Raw genomic sequence first — 23,012 nt, forward strand, 5'->3', positions numbered from 1 at the left:
TTACCTCTTATCCTTAGACTGTGACCCCTGGTTCTGGACTTCCCCAACATCGGGAACGTTCTTCCTGCATCTAACCTGTCCAATCCCGTCAGAATTTTATATGTTTCTATGAGATCTCTCATTCTTCTAAATTCCAGTGAATATAAGCCTAGTCGATCCAGTCTTTCTTCATATGTCAGTTCTGCCATCCTGGGAGTCAGTCTAGTGAACCTTCGCTGCACTCCCTCAATAGCAAGAATGTCCTTCCTCAGATTAGGAGACCAAAACTGCACACAATACTCAAAGTGTGGTCTCACCAAGGCCCTGTACAACTGCAGTAAACCTCCCTGCTCTATACTCAAATCCTCTCGCTATGAAGGCCAGCATGCCATTTGCTTTCTTTACTACCTGTTGAACCGGCATGCCTACTTTCAATGACTGATGAACCATGACACCCAGGTCTCGTTGCACTTCCCCTTTTACTAATCTGTCACCATTCAGATATAATCTGCCTTCCTGTTTTTGCCACTAAAGTGGATAACCTCACATTTATCCACATTATACTGCATCTGCCATGCATTTGCCCATTCACTTAACCTGTCCAAGTCCCCCTGCAGCCTCCTAGCATCCTACTCGCAGCTCGCACTGCCACCCAGTTTAGTGTCATCTGCAAACTTGGAGATATTACATTCAATTCCTTCGTCTAAATCATTAATGTATATTGTAAATAGCTGGGGTCCCAGCACTGAACCCTGCGGCACCCCACTAGTCACTGCCTGCCATTCTGAAAAGGACTCGTTTAGTCCCACTCTTTGCTTCCTGTCTGCCAACCAGTTCTCTATCCACGTCAATTCTTTAACCCCAATACCATGTGCCTTAATTTTGTATACTAATCTTTTGTGTGGGACCTTGTCAAAAGCCTTTTGAAAGTCCAAATACACCTCATCCACTGGTTCTCCCTTATCCACTCTACTAGTTACATCCTCAAAAAACTTTAGAAGATTTGTCAAGCATGATTTCCCTTTCATAAATCCATGCTGACTTGATCCGATCCTGTCACTGTTTTCCAAATGCGCTGCTATTACATCTTTAATAATTTTCCCCACCACCGATGTCAGGCTAACCGGTCTATAATTCCCTGTTTTTTCTCTCCCTCCTTTTTTAAAAAGTGGGGTTACATTAGCTACTCTCCAATCCATAGGAACTGATCCAGAGTCCATGGAATGTTGGAAAATGACCACCAATGCGTCTACTATTTCCAGGGCTACTTCCTTAAGTTCTCTGGGATGCAGACTATCAAGCCCTGGGGATTTATCGGCCTTCAGTCCCTTCAATTTCCCTAACACCATTTCCCGACGAATAAGGATTTCTCTCAGTACCCCCTTCTCGCTAGACCCTCAGTCCCCTAGTATTTTCGGGAGGTTATTCGTATCTTCCTTAGTGAAGACAGAACTAAAGTACTTGTTCAATTGGTCTGGATGTTGCTCATAATGCGGCAGGTGTGTGGCAGTAAGCTAAGTTTGCAGTCTAGATGGGCAGAAGTTGGGGGCGTGCAGCGTAGCGCTGATGACGTAATCACGGTGCCGTGTCTCCACGGCGCTCCCCTTCACTTTAAGGGGATAGCCTGCGCAATCTTTACTTTCGGTACACTGGGCCAGCAGGGAGGGTTTCGGCCGGTCCAGCAGCCTGGCATGCAAGAAGGGGTGCCAGGCTGCCTGTTGGCGGCCCGGCTGAACCTGGGGCATAATTGTCGGCCCGACATAGTAGTCGGCCGACAAAATAAAACATAGAAACAGAGAAAATAGGTGCAGGAGTAGGCCATTCGGCCCTTCGAGCCTGCACCGCCATTCAATAAGATCATGGCTGATCATTCCTTCAGTACCCCTTTCCTGCTTTCTCTCCATACCCCTTGATCCCTTTAGCCGTAAGGGCCATATCTAACTCCCTCTTTAATATATCCAATGAACTGGCATCAACAACTCTCTGAGGCAGGGAGTTCCACAGGTTAACAACTCTCTGAGTGAAGAAGTTTCTCCTCATCTCAGTTCTAAACGGCCTGCCCCTTAACCTAAGACTGTGTCCCCTGGTTCTGGACTTCCCCAATATCGGGAACATTCTTCCAGCATCTAACCTGTCTAGTCCAGTCAGAATCTTATATGTTTCTATGGGATCCCCTCTCATCCTTCTAAACTCCAGTGAATAAAGGCCCAGTTGATCCAGTCTCTCCTCATATGACAGCCCAGCTATCCCTGGAATCAGGCTGGTGAACCTTCGCTGCACCCCCTCAATAGCAACAACGTCCTTCCTCAGATTAGGAGACCAAAACTGAACACAATATTCCAGGTGGGGCCTCACCAAGGCCCTGTACAACTGCAGCAAGACTTCCCTGCTCCTATACTCAAATCCCCTTGCTATGAAGGCCAACATACCATTTGCCTTCTTCACCGCCTGTTGTACCTGCATGTCAACTTTCAATGACTGATGAACCATGACACCCAGGTCTCGCTGCACCTCCCCTTTTCCTAATCTTCCGCCATTCAGTAAATATTCTGCCTTCGTGTTTTTGCCCCCAAAGTGGATAACCTCACATTTATCCACATTATACTGCATCTGCCATGTATTTGCCCACTCGCCTAACCTGTCCAAGTCACCCTGCAGCCTCTTAGTGTCCTCCTCACAGATCACACCGCCACCAAGTTTAGTGTCATCTGCAAACTTGGAGATATTGCACTCAATTCCATCATCTAAATTATTAATATATATTGTAAAGAACTGGGGTCCCAGCACTGAGCCCTGCGGCACTCCACTAGTCACTGCCTGCCATTCTGAAACGGACCCGTTAATCCCGACTCTCTGCTTCCTGTCTGCCAACCAGTTCTCTATCCACGTCAGTACATTACCCCCAATACCATGTGCTTTGATTTTGCACACCAATCTCTTGTGTGGGACCTTGTCAAAAGCCTTTTGAAAGTCCAAATACACCACATCCACTGGTTCTCCCTTGTCCACCCTACTAGTTACATCCTCTAAAAGTTCCAGAAGATTTGTCAAGCATGATTTCCCTTTCATAAATCCATGCTGACTTGGACCAATCCTATCACTGCTCTCCAAATGCGCTGCTATTTCATCCTTAATGATCGATTCCAACATTTTCCCCACCACCGATGTCAGGCTAACTGGTCTGTAATTACCCGTTTTCTCTCTCCCTCCTTTTTAAAAAAGTGGTGTTACATTAGCAACCCTCCAGTCCATAGGAACTGATCCAGAGTCGATAGACGCTTGGAAAATTATCACCAATGCATCCACTATTTCAAGGGCCACTTCCTTAAGTACTCTGGGATGTAGACTATCAGGCCCTGGGGATTTATCGGCCTTCAACCCCGTCAATTTCCCGAACACAATTTCCTGCCTAATAAGGATATCCTTCAGTTTCTCCTGCTCACTAGTCCTTCGGAACCCTAATACATTGGGAAGGTTATTTGTGTCTTCCTTAGTGAAGACAGAACCAAAGTACTTGTTCAATTGGTCTGCCATTTCTTTGTTCCCCATTATATATTCACCCGAATCCGACTGCAAGGGACCAACGCTGGTCTTCACTAATCTTTTTCTCTTCACATACCTATAGAAGCTTTTGCAGTCATTTTTTATGTTTTCGGCAAGCTTCCTCTCGTACTCTATTTTCCCCCTCTTAATTAAACCCTTTGTCCTCCTCTGCTGTATTCTAAATTTCTCCCAGTCCTCCACTACTTTTTCTGACAAATTTGTATGCCTCTTCCTTGGATTTAACACTATCCTTAATTTCCCTTGTTAGCCACGGTTGAGCCACCTTCCCCGTTTTATTTTTACTCCAGACAGGGATGTGCAAGTGTTGAAGTTCGTCCATATGATCTTTAAAGGTTTGCCATTGCCTATTCACCGTCAAACCTTTAAGTATCTTTTGCCAGTCTAATCTAGCCGATTCGCGCATCATACCATCAAAGTTACCTTTCCTTAAGTTCAGGACCCTAGTTTCTGAATTAACTTTGTCACTCTCCATCTTAATAAAGAATTCTACCATATTATGGTCACTCTTCCCCAAGGGGCCTCGCACAACAAGATTGCTAATTAGTCCCTTCTCATTACACATCACCCAGTCTAGGATGGCCAGCTCTCTGGTTGGTTCCTTGACATATTGGTCCAGAACTCCATCCCTAATACACTCCAGGAAATCCTCCTCCACCGCATTGCTACCAGTTAGGTTAGCCCAATCAATATGTAGATTAAAGTCACCCATGATTATTGCTGTACCTTTATTGCACACATCCCTTATTTGTTGTTTGATGCTGTCCCCAACCTCACTACTGCTATGTGGTGGCCTGTACACAACTCCTACTAGTGTTTTCTACCCTTTGGTATTCCGTAGCTCCACCCATACCGATTCCACATCATCCAAGCTAATGTCCTTCCTTACAATTGCATTAATTTCTTCTGTAACCAGCAATGCCACCCTGCCTCCTTTTCCTTTCTGTCTATCCTTCCTAAATGCTGAATACTCCTGGATGTTAAGTTCCCAGCCTTGGTCACCCTGGAGCCATGTCTCCGTGATACCAATCACATTATACCCGTTAACTGCTATCTGCGCAGTTAATTCGTCCACCTTATTCCGAATGCTCCTAGCATTGAGGGACAGAGCCTTCAGGCTTGTCTTTTTAACACACTTTGACCCTTTAGAATTCTGCTTTATAGTGGCTCTTTTTGTTTTTTGCCTTGGGTTTCTCTGCCCTCCACTTTTACTATTCTCTTTTCTATCTTTTGCTTCTGTCTCCATTTTATTCCCCTCTGTCTCCCTGCATATGTTCCCATCCCCCTGCCATATTAGTTTAACTCCTCCTAAACAGCACTAGCAAACACTCCCCTTAGGACATTAGTTCCGGTCCTGCCCAGGTGCAGACCGTCCAGTTTGTTCTGGTCCCACCTCCCCCAGAACCGGTTCCAATGTTCCAGGAATTTGAATCCCTCCCCTCTGCACCACTGCTCAAGCCACGTATTCATCTGAGCTAACCTGCGATTCCTACTCTGACTAGCACGTGTCACTGGTAGCAATCCTGAGATTACTACTTTTGAGGTCCTACTTTTTAATTTAACTCCTAGCTCCCTAAATTTGTCTCGTAGGACCTCATCCCGTTTTTTACCTATATCGTTGGTACCTATATGCACCACGACAACTGGCTGTTCACCCTCCCTTTTCAGAATGTCCTGCACCCGCTCTGAGACATCCTTGACCCTTGCACCAGGGAGGCAACATACCATCCTGGAGTCTCGGTTGCCGCAGAAATACCTATCTATTCCCCTTACAATTGAATCCCCTATCACTATTGCTCTTCCACTCTTTTTCCTACCCTCCTGTGCAGCAGAGCCCGCCATGGTGCCATGAACCTGGCTGCTACTGCTCTCCCCTGATGAGTCATCCCTCTCAACAGTGGCGGCAGCGGCAGTAGGTCCTCAGCTTTAATGGGAGCTGCACCGCCATTTTAGAAGGACTCTAAGCTCAGTACACTGGAAGAAAAATCTGCTTTTGTCACCATGCGACGGGAGATTTTTTTGGCTGAATTTCGCCATTGGGGTGGAGCATCAGCGGTGCGCACTCTGATGATGCACTTAGGATGGATCGGCAGCAGCGGAGCGGTAGTGGGGGGAGCGGGTTACCGCTGGGATACTACAGGAGCGGAATTTTCAAAATGGCGGCCAATACTCGAAAAATTGGCGTCCATCGCATTCTACAGCGTGGCTGCCGATTTGCAGCAGCAAAAGGCCTTAAGGGAAGTGGCAATTTCGGCTCCTGTGTCAGCATTCAAGATTAAAATGGATAGGTGGCTAAAGGAAAAGATGTTGAAGAATATGGGAATAAAGTAGGTATACGTGATTTGCTCATGTGGAGGGTAAATGTCAACACAGACTGGATGATCTGAGTGGCCTGTTTCCATATTATAATCTACTTTTATCAATGTCTCTGGGGAATTCTTCTACAAACTGAGGGCTGTCTCAAATTAAGGATACAGCTCTAAGGAGATTCCTGCCCGATGATTCAACAGAATGTGAAAGAGCGATACCCTGTTTGAAATTTTTCTTAAATTGCCTAAACTGGTCTGGAGGAAATTTCTTATTTTATTTATTGTTTGAATGAATGAGGAAGATATTTTTCCAAATTATGATCAATGCGCGTGTTAGTTCACTGTCAGAACAACAATATTGCTTCCAAACAATTGGATAAAACAATATTTGGAAGCCATACCTCTCGGGCTGGATTTTAGGCTTTCTGTTTTCGGGCGAAACCAGAGGCGGGCTGGAAAGTTACCGGCAGGGAATAATCTGCACTTTGGTAAAGAAGTTTCGGCATCTGGGCTCTGGAAAATTCAGCCCTTCAGGTTTTAGGTAATGTCACAGTGAATTAAACAATTAATTTGAAAGTAAAGGAAAAAAACTTCCTTTCAACTGTTGTCACTGAAATTATTATACAGAGCTGAACGAATTACTAAGGAAATGCATATTTAAAATTTTTTGTGGATAGATAGTAATGCTCTCCAATGTTCATCCTGTTTCACATATAAAGGATATAGAGTCCGAAATTGGTCAGGGCATAAGGTCCGCCCATTTCTCAGCCGAGACTGAAGAGTGCAATTTTGGTGGAATTTTTTTGGCGTATGCGAGCGGTGATAGATAGCATTGTAGTCGATTCAGATCGACTTTCTTGTCCATGGACAGTGCGGCACTCCTCTGTGCATGTGCAAATTTTTTTCTTTTCTTTTTTTTTTCAGAGAAGCTTTATAAATATAATGGAAATGCTAAAAATAAATTTGAAACGCAGGAACATCGAGAAGGACGGGTGGTTGAGGGCACCCGCCTTCGTCGAGACAGAGCTACCTGCCCTGCTGGAGAATATTACGGAGAGGTACTCCGACCTAATGAAGGGTGGTCGTGAAAAGCTCCCCCTTGAGGAGTACAACAGAATATGGGATAAGATCGGGGAGGCTGTGTCCTCCTCAAGTACCATGGTATGCACCGGGGAAAGATGCCGTAAGAGGTGCAACGATCTGGTGATGGTAGCAAGAGTAAGTAATGATTTTATTTATGCACCCCCCCATGTGTCATGTACCATGTAAATGTAGTTCAATGTCACACAGATGATGTTATTTATCTTAAGGTTACGGCGATGTATTTGTGCTTTCAGGCAATGACAAGAGGATCGACGCAGTGTTTTAAACTGTGTGTGTGTGTGTGTGTGTGTGTGTGAACCTGTGTGTCTGCGATGTTAAATGGATTGAAGATTTTTACTTTCATTTACTTTAATTTCTGCAGAAGAAGACATCTGCAATAGCAGTGGATCAGCCACATACGGGAGGAGGACCCACTACCCAAGAACCATTGATGGAGATAGAGATCCGTGCCCTGTCGTGGGTTGGGGATAACAACCGTGAGATCGGCATTGGAGCTGACCCACCTACACAACATGGTCAGTTCATTACAATCCCCTATCTGTGTTGTGGTCCTGTAATGTCATGTAATGTAACTGTAATTGTAACTGTAATGTTGGCTTCATGTAATGTAATGTAAGTTTATTATACTGTAATGTTAGGCTCATGTGATGTACTGCAATGTTGGGGGCATGTAACGCAATGCATATATGTATTATCTGTCTACGATATGTAATGTAGTAATGCAGCAGTGGTGGAGATTTAAGTAAGACTGCGCTAAGTCATTGTACTACTCGTAACCCTGACCCCTCCCCTGGTGCCAAGCATTTTTAAATGTTGTTTTGTATTTCCAGACTCGGACGATTCAGACAGAGATCTTCACAGAGACCAGATAACAGAACCACTGCATCCATCTCTGGCGTCACCCAGCCCTCTCCCGACTTCACCGCTGCCAGAGATGATGAAGACGAAGAGGAAGAGGAAGAGCTACTGATCCTGGAACCAGTGGAGGTGGGGGTGGAGACGGAGGGGGATACACCAGTTCCATTTGGGCCAGCTGGAACATCCTCCACCACTGAGTCTATATTCAGGGGATTCCCCCATGCCTGCTCTGATTCTGTGGGACCAAGTGGTGTGCAGCAACACACCCCCAGCGTTGCAGCACCTTTGCCACAGGTTGGTGCAGAAAAGGTCAGTTGCTGCACGACAGATAGACATGTACCAGGACATGGTGCATCTGTCCCAGCATCAACATAGGTCAAGACCTGCTCAAGGCCATGGCTATGATATTCGGAAGCATCACGACTCTATCAGAACTACAGTCGGAGGGTATATCGCGTCTGATCACCGCAATGGAACGAACCGCCGACTCCGTCGATGCCATGCGGCAATCGACGGGATCAGGACATGGCACGGAATCCCCCCATTCCACAAAGTAGTCGGGTCGATAACACCTGAGGGTGGGGAGCAGCCAGCAGCTTCTAACTCTGAAGCCATGCCTTTCACATCAAGAGCTTCTCCTGAGACCCCATTTATTGCGCCTGCAATGTCTGACCCCCAACGACAGCAACAGCACTCAGGGTGCAGTGTTGCACGCCGGCTTGGTACCACCACGGGGAGGTCCGGGCTCAGGGGGAAAGGGAAAGGGAAGGGCGGGAGGAAGAAAGGGGGGAATAGTCCCAATGGTGGTGGAGCATGCGGTCGAAGTCGAGGTCGAGGACAGTAAAGGGTCTTTTGTTGTAGTTGTTCATTTAATAATTGAAGTTTGATGTTTAAAAGTTTATTCAAGTTGTTAAAGTTTTTTTAAAGTTGTTATTAAAGTTGTTAAAGTTGCTACAGTTGTTCAAAGTTATAGTTATAAGTTTACAAAGTTTTAAAATTGTTGTATATTTTTTACATTTTTACATAAATGTTTGAATTGAATTTAAGCACTATTGTACAGTGTCAAACTTTTGAGGTAACAGTCATCAAGGCCCCAAAAAGCAGGTCTCCACAGTCAAGCAAAGCGTTCATTTATGAGCTGCTGACTTAACAATTTTGCAGTGGCATATGCTCCACATGCCCTTCTCTCTGGTGTTGGCGGAAGGGGATGATGCCATGAGTTTATCTGGAAGCTCCTCCTCATCCACCTCCCCACCTCATTTTCCTCCTCCGTCTCCTGCACTCTCTCCTCATGTGGTCCCGCAGTCCACTGTGGCAATTCCTGTCCCCACATGATTGCGAAATTATGCAACATGCAGCGCACCACTGTGAACTGAGCAACCTGCTCAGGGTGGTCCTGCAGCCTGCCTCCCGAGTGGTCCAAGCATCGAAAGCGTTGCTTCAGCACTCAAATTGTCTTTTCGATAATATTACGTGTGGCTATATGGCTCTTATTATATCGTTGCTCGGCTTCTGTTTGAGGGTTCCGCAGGGGGGGTCAAGAGCCAGGTGGCAAGGCCGTACCCTATGTCCCCCAGCATCCAGCAGTTATCTTGTGGATCAGACTTCAACGGGTCAGACACAGTGCTCTCATGCAAGATGTTCCCTGGAAAGTTGGTATTCACTGCCATTATGCGCTGTGAAGGGTCACAGACGAGCTGCACATTGAGGGAGTGGAATCCCTTACAGTTTTGGTGCACCTCGGCCTCCTGTAATGGTGCTCGCAGGGCAATATGGGTACAGTCAACAGCACCCTGCACCATGCGGAGGCCAGCAATGATGCAAATCCCAAAGCCCTGTCACTCTGCATCTCCCTGGTAAGTAGGAAGTTTATAAATTCCATCCAGCGTGCATACAGTGCTTCGGTTACCTGTCGAATGTAGCGATGAGTAGCGCCCTGAGAAATACAGCATATATCCCCAGCTGATGCCTGAAAAGAGCCGCATGCATAAAAGGAAAGTGCTGTGGTCACCTTCAACTCGACAGAGATCGCAGTAATGTTGGCGGTACTGGGCTGCAGGTCTGCCTTAATGAGCTGGCAAATCTCATTGATCACCTCTTTTCGGAAGCACATCCTTCGAGCACACTGTCGATCGGTCAGGTCCAAGTATGAGCGCTTCTCCCTGAAAATCCTTTGTGGTTAAGGCCTCCTCCTCCTCATCAATCTACGATCTCGTCCATTACCCTAATAACCCTGCTCAATAAACCTTCTCCCATATAGATCCTGCACTAGACAGGTAATCAGCAATACAAGCTGAGATAGTGCAAGCCCCATTCTTTTTAAATCTCCAGAAGACTTTTCAATGAAAAAAATATAATTAAAATGCAGTCGATCATAATAATGTACTCAGTACCAATAAAAATACCTGTAAATTGCACTGTAAAGTCACTGTTCACCTTAGAAATACTGAGGTGCTGCTTTTGCTGACTGTTCCTGATTTAAAAATGGCAGCTCCGAGGACTACCGCCCATTCCTGCCCACTTAAGATCGAGTAAAACCACCTTTTCCAAGACGGTATTCAGCTCCGGTGATATGTCAGCGGTATGTAATGAAAATTGGACTTTTTGGGCAGTATGCGGGTGGTTCTACATGGTGGACGGTGTGCGTACCGCTTGGCGGTATGCCAATGATGAATATTCCGCTGAGCGGTATGTCGGCGGTATGTACGTGTTTTTTCACTAAAATGTCATTTTTGTGCGTTAAGCCGGCGGTAGTGGGTGGTATGTCGATAAATTTCCAGCCCATAGAGTAATGTACCCTTGAATTAATTACACTGACTTGAAAATAGAGAGATTGCCCTTTAATGAGACATTGTTTAGCGTACTGACATAAACACCCTTTTTTAATATACCTTTCAGTTTGTGACAAGGGTCATTTCTACGTTCACACGTATCTTCTGCATTTGAAATATGTTTAAGAAGTAGTTTAATTAGCATTAGGTAAGAAATACAAATTACCTTTTCCTGCTTTTATAATTTTATTCAGTTCTCAATGCATTTCAACCACTGCACTTACAATTACTTGCATGACCTAAAATAATGGCATAGGTTTTCAACTTGCCACGCAGGCATAACACTAGCAATGCAGATCATTATCTCGTTATTAGAACTGCCACATTTCCAGTTCTATTAAAATCAAGATTAAAATCTACCCCAATATTACAAAACAGATGTTTTCCAAACTTGGCTGAGAGATTGGTTCACGCCTAAATATGTGTTCAAAAAGGGCTGAGTGCACGCTGCATGTGCCCATTCACTTGGATGCAAGGATCACACCACATTGGTCCCCCTTCCTAAGTATAATGAAAGAGATCAGCTGCAAGCACTCTGCATCTGATGGGCTCCTTAAGAACTGGCGCCCGGTCTCCCTCCTCAGCACGGACTACAAAATCTTCGCCAGGGCGATGTCTGCTCGCCTTGGTGCCGTGCTGGACCACATGATCCACCCCGACCAGTCCTACACGGTCCCGGGCCGGACAATCCACGATAACATCCATCTGGTCCGGGACCTCATCCATTGTTCCCAGGAGGCTGGTCTGTCGGTCGCCTTCCTATCCCTCGACCAAGAGAAGGCGTTCGACAGGGTGGATCACGACTATCTGCTCGGAACTCTGCGCGCTTTCGGGTTCGGGACGCATTTCGTCGCCCGGATCCGACTTTTGTACGCCGCCGCGGAGTGTCTGATTAAGGTTAACGGGTCCTTGACGGCGCCCCTTCGCTTTAGGAGAGGGGTGCGCCAGGGATGCCCCATGTCCGGCCAGTTATACGCCGTTTGCGTGGAGCCTTTCCTGCGCCTCTTGCGGACGAGGTTGACGGGACTGGCTCTGCAAGGGCCGGGCGTGGAGGTCGTCCTCTCGGCTTACGCCGATGACGTGTTCCTCGCGGTAGAAGATCCCGCTGACCTGCGGAGGATGCGTGAGTGCCAGGAGATTTACTCGGCCGCGTCCTCCGCCAGGATCAACTGGGAGAAATGTTCCGGACTCCTGGTGGGTCAGTGGCGGGTGGACTCCCTGCCGGAGGAGCTCAGGCCTTTTGCCTGGAGCACGACCCATCTCCTCTATCTGGGAGTCTACCTTAGCCCCGACGAGGGAGCCTGGCCGGCGAACTGGCAGGAGCTGGAGGCCAAGGTCACCGCTCGCCTAGGGCGCTGGACAGGACTGCTCCGAGTGCTGTCCTACAGGGGTCGAGCGCTAGTCATAAACCAGCTGGTGGCCGCAATGTTGTGGTACCGGCTGGTCACTTTGACCCCTCCCCCTGCGTTTGTCGCCAAGATACAGAAGAAGCTGTATCTGGAACAACAGGAAGCACTGGGTCTCTGCTGCGGTCTTGAGTCTCCCGCTTGAGGAGGGCGGTCAGTCGTTGGTGTGCGTCAGCGCCCAGCTCGCGACTTTCCGTCTTCAGACCCTGCAGAGATACCTTTACGTCGAGCCCCCTCCTAGGTGGTGCGCTCTGGCGAGGTATTTCTTCCGCCAGCAGCTCGACCTCAATTATGACACGCAGCTCCTGTTTGTGAACTTGGGGGGTGCCAGGACCGCCCTCCGGGAGCTGCCTGTCTTTTACAGGGAACTCATCAGGGTCTGGAACAAAGTCTCCACCAAGCGCAGCTCTCCGCCGGCTGGAGTGGCGGCCGTCCTGCAGGAGCCGCTGCTCGGGAATCCGTACCTCCACGGCCGAGGTTTCATGTGGCGGTCGGAAGAGAGGGCTGTGGCTGGTGAGGTGACCAGGGTCAGGGACCTGCTCGATGGCGGAGGAGCGGGCTGGATGGCGCCAGACACGCTGGCGCGGCGCCTAAACTCTGCCAACGTCCGCCACGCGGCCGATGCCATCGAGTCGCTAAAAACAGCTCTGGGCCCTGACTCCGTTAGGTGCATCGAGGAGGCTCAAGCACGTGGGGAGATCCCGTCCGAACTGACCCCCGTCCGGACGGAATTCCTCATCGGCGCCAAACCCCGGAACCTCCCTCGGGGGCCGGCGCCTCACAACTTGAGCCGCCTCGGGGAAATCCCCTCCGTGCCTTTCAGTTCCGCGCGGAGGGGTTTCCTGTACGGGCTGCTCCTGCACACCCTCAACTTTGCCATCCTCGCCGGCCGTCCGGACACGCCATGGCGTACCATCTTGCCGTCCGGAGGAGGCGGGGGTCCCCGATGGAGGGCACTCTACGCAGGGGTCCTCCCACTATTCATCGGGGACTTGGCCTGGAGGGTGGTGCACGGAGCAGTGCCGTGCAATAAATTTTTAAGCCGGTTCACGGACTCCCAGGCCGCCTGCAATTTCTGCGGTCTGGAGGAGTCCGTGTTCCATGTTTTTATTGAGTGCACAAGGTTGCAGCCCCTGTTCCATTATTTGAAGGGGCTGCTCCTGAAATTCTGGCTGCACTTCAGTCCCACTCTCCTGATCTTTGGGCACCCTGTGCGGAGGGGAGCGGGTAGGTCCGAGGGCCTCCTCGTAGGACTGCTCCTGGGCACGGCCAAGGGTGCCATCAGCCGGTCCAGGCAGCGGGCGGTCGAGGGGGTCGTTCAACCTGACTGCCTGCCTCTCTTCCGCTCTTACATCCGGTCCAGGGTGTCCTTGGAGATGGAGCACGCGGTGTCCACCGGTACGCTCGCGGCCTTCCGCGAGAGGTGGGCACCGGAGGGACTGGAGTGCATCATCACGCCCGGCAACCAAATTTTAATTTGATTTTACGTTTTAAAGTTTAATTTGTTTTAATTGCCGGTGCTTTTAGTGTCCCCCTCTCCTTTTATAGGGGGCACTGGAAAAAAGGAAAAATTTGATTTTAGTGCCCCAAAAAAAAAACCACAAAAAAAAAAAAAGGGCCTTGTAAATGTCTTGTGTGTGTCATCCAGGTCGGGTGGCACGGATACATGTTTTATGTTTTGCAGATTAACTCAAAAGAGTTTCATCTGATGGGCTGCCTGAAAATTGGGCATCCCTGATGCATTTAAAGGCTGCCAGCAATTCTGCATTGATAAAATTCAATTTTAAAAGCATAAAATGGCTGGAAGAGCTGATTATTCAATGGTCCCTTTATCCTCAGATGCCGCATTAGAGGTGCTTGTGGAGGAGGTCAGGAAGAAGATGGTGGCATTAATCCTAACGGAGGCAGAATTATCTCCAGGCTAGTTCCCTGCCGTCAGTGGGAAGAGGTGGCAGAACAGTCAAACCAGTGGCATTGTACCTAGGACTGGCTGCAATGCTGAAATAAGTTTATTGACCTGAACTGGGTTGCTAAAGTAAGATGTCTAACTCTCATCTCTGTTCAGCCCTGCACCAACTGTAGCTACGCACTCTCAATCCTTTCCAGCCTTCCTTCCCTTCACTCTCCTCAAATCACTGCACAACACTTCACTCCTTTATACAACTATTCAAGCACACTCTACAAGACAGATCCTTCGCAAGAACTGTGTCACATGACTTTGTCACGTGATCTTTTATTGTTAATACATCAGTAGTTGCATTACATCAGTAGTCCACTAGGTGAAGCTCTACAACACACACTACTCTACCCTCTACCCTCACTAGACCACCACTAAGGTACTCCCTGCTTTCCTGCAGGACACGTTGATGCACAATATGTGGGAGCAGACGAGGCCACATCCTTTTCTCACTTGAGGAGTAGATGTTTGTTACAGTGGACAGGGAGTGTTTTGACATGATAGATGCAGAGAGGATGTTTCCCTTCATGAGGGAATCTAGAACTAGGGGGCATAGTTATCAAAATAAGGGGTCGCCCATTTAAGACAGAAATGAGGAAGACTTTCTTCTCTCAGAGTGTCGTGAATCTTTGCATTCTCTACCCCAGGGAGTTGTGGAAGCTGGGTCATTGAATATATTTAAGGTGGAGATAGACAGATTGTTGAATGGTAAAGGAGTCAAAGGTTATGGGGAGTGGACGGGGAAGTGGAGTTGAGGCCAGGATCAGATCAGCCATGATCTTATTGAATGCCGGAGCAGGCTCGAGGGGCCAGATGGCCTAGTCCTGCTCCTAGTTCTTATGTTCTTATGCCATGAGCTTGGTAACTGATGAGGCTGCAGGACATGTCCCACAGGGTTTATCACACCTTTTTCCTTCCTCATTGCTGTCTTTACCTCTACACGCAGCATGAAAAAATGCAGCTGCTTCGAGCAGCCATTCTTCAGTCTCTGCTTACCTCTGCCACTAAATGCTAACCCTTGTCCCACTCAATCTTACCCTAGCAAGCACCAGCTCAGAGACTTGCAATACGCGTATTTTAGAGGATTAGAGTCGGTCTGCACTGGGAGCATCACCCAGCACAACTGCACAGGACCACAGGCAGGGGGATAACATGGTCAAGGAGCTTGCAGTGGCATTGGACGGCCAAGGAACCAGCTCGCCAGAGTGCGAGCACGCAGCCTAGACCTGCGGCATGGGCCCAGCCGACAGAAGAAGACTGATGGCTATACACCAGGAATCTTTAAATGCACTGGCCTGCCTGCCAGCAACCTTATGCACGATGGCAGAGAGCATGGAGGAGACCAGTTCCAACTTGTATGGGGACTTTGCGCATGGGAATGAGACCATGCAGTTAACCATGGAAAAAGTGATCAGCTCCATGAATACTGTATCTGGAGCCACAATGTTGGAACCTCCAGTGGCAGTCCAACATATCCTGTGGCTTTCAAAACATGAAGGACAGTGTGGATCGGGGCATCCAGCGCATCACATGTCGCACAGAGCAGTGGGAGTGCAGAGGCGCAACCCCATGCAAGTAGCAGTGGTTCTATGGGAGATGTGCATGCTGTCCTCTCTCAGGTTCAGCATCACTGGTCTCTCCCGTAAGCAGGCCTGCATTCTCCAAGATCAGGAGTTTACCTTTACTTCCTAATGTCTAGTCATATGGCAATGTGACCCAGTAGGTCATAACAATCAAGCTTCCCATTGTGTGTACTGAATATTGTAATCTTGCATGTGCTCTCGCATGCAATTTTCCTATCCCTGATAGGTGGACTGATCAATGCTCTAATGAAATGAAGTTGGTTTGTTTGACAAGTAATATATGAGAAAACTCAATACAATTTACAGTGAATTTCAATCTATTTCATCATGCTGTGGCTTGGTGGGCAGCACACTCACCTCTGAGTCAGAAGGTTGTGGATTCAAGTCCCACTCCAGGATCTTGAGCACATAAATCCAGGTTGACACTCCAGTGCAGTGATGAGGAGTGCTGCACTGTTGGAGTTGCTATCTTTCGGATGAGATGTTAAACCGAGGCCCCATCTACCATCTCAGGTGGTCTTAAAAGTTCCCATGGCACTATTTCAAAGAAGAGCAGGGAAATTTTCGATGGTGTCCTGGCCAATATTTATCCCTCAATCATCATAACAAAAACAGATTATCTGGTCATATCACATTGCTGTTTGTGGGAGCCTGCTGTGCGCAAATTGGCTGCTACGCATCCCACATTACAACAGTGATGACATTCCAAAAGTACTTCATTGGCTGGAAAGTGCTTTGAGATGTCCGGTGGTCGTGCAAGGCACTATATTAATGCAGGTCTTTCTTTCTTTCCTTCTTTATGCTTCTCAAAAAGTAGAAAATATTGAAGTGTCAGTGTCATATTGTCAGTGAGCTAAAGAAGAAAAGCCCATGGAGGCCAAAAAAGTGAGTAGGAAAAGAACGAGACAAAACAAGGGAGAGAGCCAGATGAAAATCAGACACAGCAAAGAAAGCAATCAGGCAGCCCATATTGTGTTTATATACTTCACTTCCTCTTCTCTGCAAGTCATCGTGCTCCGCGGTACAAATACTGAATATATGGTTGGTAATTCAACATACTGGGGATTCCTGCATTTCTATCTTCTCTTCCAATCTCTTATGGATGGTCACTCACATCTGTTCCTCTGTAACTTACCTTGCCTGTAGAATGACCACCATCTGGAATGTACATTCTACATGTCTCTTTTTTGATGGAGTATCCAGCTGCTCCTCAAATTCTGAAACATTGAGCTCAAGTGGAGACATTTTCCGCACATGTAATTCATCCCATACACGTGAGGCATCTAGGATCTTCAACATCACAGAGGTACAGCACCTTATTGACTTCAGCTTTTTCCATATACTAAACTAAACACGTTTTCTTAAAAGTTTAATAATTCTTTTGATTTTGCCTCTCAAATATAATTTCGGACAACTGCACCTCAAGGCTGGATTCCCTCAAAAGGTGAATTCACATTTATGTGGTCTTAATTTACACAATAGCCACAGAAAAAATAGTAAATTAGAGAACAGCTAATGGCACAATATTTGCAGTCAATTAATTAACCTGTCATCAGCCCAAAGCAGTATTGGGAATCAGTAATGTGCTGCATTTTTGGGAAGTCAGAAGAGCTGTAGAAATGTGTTTGCTCGATCATGCTGGGACTGTTAGGTCACTTTCAATAATAATGAAATGAGTAGCTTTGCTCAACATTTTGATACATGGGTGCATAGCAAACGAACACTGCGTAAAGCACCAATGCAGACCGGAAAGCTTCAGATGCATCTAAATTGAGGGCTGTAGTGACTTTCACAGCCACTGGCAATGTTGGAATGATTTTGAACATGTCTGGAAGTCTTCACCGAGGAGATGACACAGCCCTCTATGCCTCTCTGCTTAGCCTGCCAAGACATTAGGCCTGAAATTCTGGTCGGAGGCTTCTTTTGGACAAACGCCTCCGACCCAAGAATTTTTTTGAAATTACCTGGTGGTCCCGGAGGCACCAGCGATTCCGGTGAGGAGGCCTTCTCTTCCCGCGCTTCGAAGCACGCTCCCGTCTCGAGTTTCGAACGCAGAAGATGCAGTCACAACCAATCAGGTACAGTATTCTCAATAATAGCAATGAGAATAGGAATTGCAGGATAGCTCAGATGAATACGTGGCTTGAGCAGTGGTGCAGCAGGGAGGGATTCAAATTCCTGGGGCATTGGAACCGGTTCTGGGGGAGGTGGGACCAGTACAAACCGGACGGTCTGCACCTAGGCAGGACCGGAACCAATGTCCTCGGGGGAGTGTTTGCTAGTGCTGTTGGGGAGGAGTTAAACTAATATGGCAGGGGGATGGGAACCAATGCAGGGAGACAGAGGGAAACAAAAAGGAGACAAAGGCAAAAGACAGAAAGGAGATGAGTAAAAGTGGAGGGCAGAGAAACCCAAGGCAAAAAACAAAAAGGGCCACTGAATGTAAAGGGGCTGCAGGAGGAGTCAAAACTAAAAATCATGGTTTAAAAACTAGTATTAAAACACTCTTCCTAAATGCACGCAGCATTCGAAATAAAGTAAATGAGTTGACGGCACAAATCATTACAAATGGGTATGATTTGGTGGCCATTACAGAAACGTGGTTGCAGGGGGGCCAAGTCTGGGAATTAAACATACAGGGGTATCGGACGATTCGGAAAGATAGACAAGAAGGGAAAGGAGGTGGGGTAGCTCTGTTAATAAAGGATGATATCAGGGCAGTTGTGAGAGACGATATTGGCTCTAATGAACAAAATGTTGAATCATTGTGGGTGGAGATTAGAGATAGTAAGGGGAAAAAGTCACTGGTGGGCGTAGTTTATAAGCCCTCAAATAATAACTTCATGGTGGGGCGGGCAATAATCAAGGGAATAATGGAGGCATGTGAAAAAGGAACAGCAGTAATCATGGGGGATTTTAACCTACATTGGTCAAATCAAATCGTACGGGGTAGCCTGGAGGAGGAATTCATAGAATGCATACAGGATTGTTTCTTAGAACAGTATGTTACAGAACCTACAAGGGAGCAAGCTATCTTAGATCTGGTCCTATGTAATGAGACAGGAATAATAAATGATCTCCTAGTAAAAGATTCTCTCAGAAGGAGTGATCACAGTATGGTTGAATTTGTAATACAGATTGAGAGTGAGGAAGTAGTGTCTCAAACGAGCGTACTATGCTTAAACAAAGGGGACTACAGTGGGATGAGGGCAGAGTTGGCTAAAGTAGACTGGAAACACAGACTAAATGGTGGCATAATTGAGGAACAGTGGAGGACTTTTAAGGAGCACTTTCATAGTGCTCAACAAAAATATATTCCAGTGAAAAAGAAGGGCGGTAAGAGAAGGGATAACCAGCTGTGGATAACCAAGGAAATAAAGGAGAGTATCAAATTAAAAACCAATGCGTATAAGGTGGCCAAGGTTAATGGGAAAATAGAAGATTGGGAAAATTTTTAACGACAGCAAAGAATGACTAAGAAAGCAATAAAGAAAGGAAAGATAGATTACGAAGGTAAACTTGCGCAAAACATAAAAACGGATAGTAAAAGCTTTTACAGATATATAAAACGGAAAAGAGTGACTAAAGTAAATGTTGGTCCCTTAGAAGATGAGAAGGGGGATTTAATAATGGGAAATGTGGAAATGGCTGAGACCTTAAACAATTATTTTGCTTCGGTCTTCACAGTGGAAGACACAGAAACCATGCTAGAAATTGCTGGTCACAGGAATGTGGGAAGGGAGGACCTTGAGACAATCACTATCACTAGGGGGGTAGTGCTGGACAGGCTAATGGGACTCAAGGTAGACAAGTCCCCAAGTTCTGATGAAATGCATCCCAGGGTATTAAAAGAGATGGCGGAAGTTAGAGCAGATGCATTCGTTATAATCTACCAAAATTCTCTGGACTCTGGGGAGGTACCAGTGGATTGGAAAGCAGCTAATGTAACGCCTCTGTTTAAAAAAGGGGGCAGACAAAAGGCAGGTAACTATAGGCCGGTTAGTATAACATCTGTAGTGGGGAAAATGCTTGAAGCTATCATTAAGGAAGAAATAGCGGGACATCTAGATAGGAATAGTGCAATCAAGCAGACGCAGCATGGATTCATGAAGGGGAAATCATGTTTAACTAATTTACTGGAATTCTTTGAGGATATAACGAGCATGGTGGATAGAGGTGTACCGATGGATGTGGTGTATTTAGATTTCCAAAAGGCATTCGATAAGGTGCCACACAAAAGGTTACTGCAGAAGATAAAGGTACGCGGAGTCAGAGGAAATGTATTAGCATGGATAGAGAATTGGCTGGCTAACAGAAAGCAGAGACTCGGAATAAATGGGTCCTTTTCGGGTTGGAAATCGGTGATTAGTGGTGTGCCACAGGGATCGGTGCTGGGACCACAACTGTTTACAATATACATAGATGACCTGGAAGAGGGGACAGAGTGTAGTGTAACAAAATTTGCAGATGACACAAAGATTATTGGGAAAGCGAGTTGTGTAGAGGACACAGTGAGGCTGCAAAGAGATTTAGATAGGTTAAGCGAATGGGCTAAGGTTTGGCAGATGGAATACAATGTCGGAAAGTGTGAGGTCATCCACCTTGGGAAAAAAAACAATAAAAGGGAATATTATTTGAATGGGGAGAAATTACAACATGCTGCGGTGCAGAGGGACCTGGGGGTCCTTGTGCATGAATCCCAAAATGTTAGTTTGCAGGTGCAACAGGTAATCAGGAAGGCAAATGGAATGTTGGCCTTCATTGCGAGAGGGATGGAGTACAAAAGCAGGGAGGTCCTTCTGCAACTGTATAGGGTATTTGGTGAGGACGCACCTGGAGTACTGCATGCAGTTTTGGTCACTTTACTTAAGGAAGGATATACTAGCTTTGGAGGGGTACAGAGACGATTCACTAGGCTGATGCCGGAGATGAGGGGGTTACCTTATGATGATGGATTGAGTAGACTGGGTCTTTACTCATTGGAGTTCAGAAGGATGAGGGGTGATCTTATAGAAACATTTAAAATAATGAAAGGGATAGACAAGATAGAGGCAGAGAGGTTGTTTCCACTGGTCGGGGAGACTAGAACTAGGGGGCACAGCCTCAAAATACGGGGGAGACAATTTAAAACCCAGTTGAGAAGGAATTTCTTCTCCCAGAGGGTTGTGAATCTGTGGAATTCTCTGCCCAAGGAAGCAGTTGAGGCTAGCTCATTGAATGTATTCAAATCACAGATAGATAGCTTTTTAACCAATAAGGGAAGTAAGGGTTATGGGGAGCGGGCGGGTAAGTGGAGCTGAGTCCACGGCCAGATCAGCCATGATCTTGTTGAATGGCGGAGCAGGCTCGAGGGGCTAGATGGCCTACTCCTGTTCCAAATTCTTATGTTCTTATGTTCTTAACTCCGTATCTACGAGTTCTTATTGCTATTAATGAGAAAAAAAAACCCAAACACACGAAACACAACATAAAAAATAAAAAACATATCTCTCATAATTAACATTAATTGAAATATTTGAAGTGTTAGAAAAAAATATATTCTTCCGATTTGAAGAAAAAATTTTGTAATTAGGGTTTAAAATAAACTTACCTTAGTGGGCAGGGTTTTTAACATAAAAATGTGTTTAAAAATTTTATTTTTATCTGTTTTTTATATGTTTTAAAACTCTTACGCTGCAATGCGCCTGCTTTTACCAGGCACAAGAGTTTTAAGGACATTCGCCGGGCAAGAGATGGTCAAATAAATTGCCCATGCGAATGTCCTTGCTGCCAACTTGACAGATCAGAAAACCTGGTTTTCGGCGCACACGCATCGCTCGCGGAAATCCAGCTATTGTGATGCCTTCCCAGGTCCGTACACAGTCCGTATGGACCCGGGGAGGCTGGAATTTCAGGCCCAATTGACTTATCCGTGATCTCTAGGTAGTTGTGACTGGGAAGTGATCTTGATGCATTGCTGTTTTCCTTTAAGTCACTTTACTACATAAGTCATCCTTGCTACTTTGGATGACCCCACTCAGCCAATTGCAATGCAAGTGGAGCACTGAATCCAATAATGATGGTAATATAAATATTTTTAAGTTATAGCTCCATTCTGCAGCTGATCATTTGTTACATTAAAGCTAAGCAATTGCATTCCAGTAGTTGGCCCAAGACCCAAAAGAAGCTAATGCCAGGAGGAAACAAAAAACTGGTGACATTTTGCAAGAAACTTATATATGCAGATTATGTACAACAATAAGCTATTGTATAAAAGAGTTTCTGCATGTATATTAGAGACATTAAAGACTTTTACTGTTGTGCTGCTTAATGGACAATACTTTTCTAGTTACTTTTGTTGTACTGGCAGAGCCTGTAAGGAAGATAAAATTAAACTTACTGGTCATGGGACTACAGGGAAAATTTCAACCTCAGGAATGTTTTTGAAAATTTGCCTTCTGGCCAGGTCATCATTTTCATTTGTGTCATTTTTTCAGCGAAGAAGTTTCATGCATATGTCCTTTCTTCAGGTGTTGGTAGTGTTATTGATATTCTACTTTTTGGCATCTCTAAATTATACTGCGCAAACAAATAATTCTGGATCAGGAGACATGGCTAGCATTGCCTCCTGATAGACTTCACAGGACTACTTTTACAAAATTACACTCCCAGCAAAGAAACTCACAACTGGGTACATATCATAAAATTGTCAATGGGCTCCCCGTGATTTTCAGTTCAATTAATTTAATAATCCAAAGTTGTGGGAGTGTAACTATTATTTTTCATTATGCTCTTCTGGCGATGCTTCATACTGGAAGCACGCTTTGGGTGTCTTACCACCAGCAGTAAATTAAAATGCTTCTGTATAGGAATTGCCTTTTCATCTAAGTGGTAAGTGAATACATTTACCACGACAATGCTGTCTAAAAATCTTTAATGGATTATCATCTCTCCTGTTAAGTCCTGACTCTAATGTACCGACTTACATGAGACACATGCTGAAGTCAAGGTCACTCAGGACCTGCACCTTTAATTCCAGCTCTCCCAGTGCTGCACTTGCCTGAGACCTCCCTTTATATACCTCAGTGGGACAGGTATGGAGTGTCTCCTGCAAGTGCACCCCTGGTGGTAAGGTATGCTTATTGTTACAGGACATATCCAGTTACTGTCATGTATAGCATGGTAAGATACAGTTATATACAGTAATGTGAGATACATGACATCACCCTCCCCCAAGGTCTTATTGCCTTTATAGATTCAGTCTCTCAGGTGGTCTGCGCTCTTGTGTGGAGCATCTTAGTTGTGGTTCAGTTGTTTGCCTTGGTGCCTGTTTTTCGTTCGGTGTGATTGCTGGTATCTCGCCTGGGCTGTCTGTTGAGACTGCCCTTTCCTCAGGTTATTCCACCTGTCTGTCCACCAGGTGTGGTGTGAGTTCCACATTGTAG

Source organism: Pristiophorus japonicus, chromosome 8 (genome assembly GCF_044704955.1).
Source record: "Pristiophorus japonicus isolate sPriJap1 chromosome 8, sPriJap1.hap1, whole genome shotgun sequence".
In the NCBI taxonomy this organism is placed as follows: Eukaryota; Metazoa; Chordata; class Chondrichthyes; family Pristiophoridae; genus Pristiophorus; species Pristiophorus japonicus.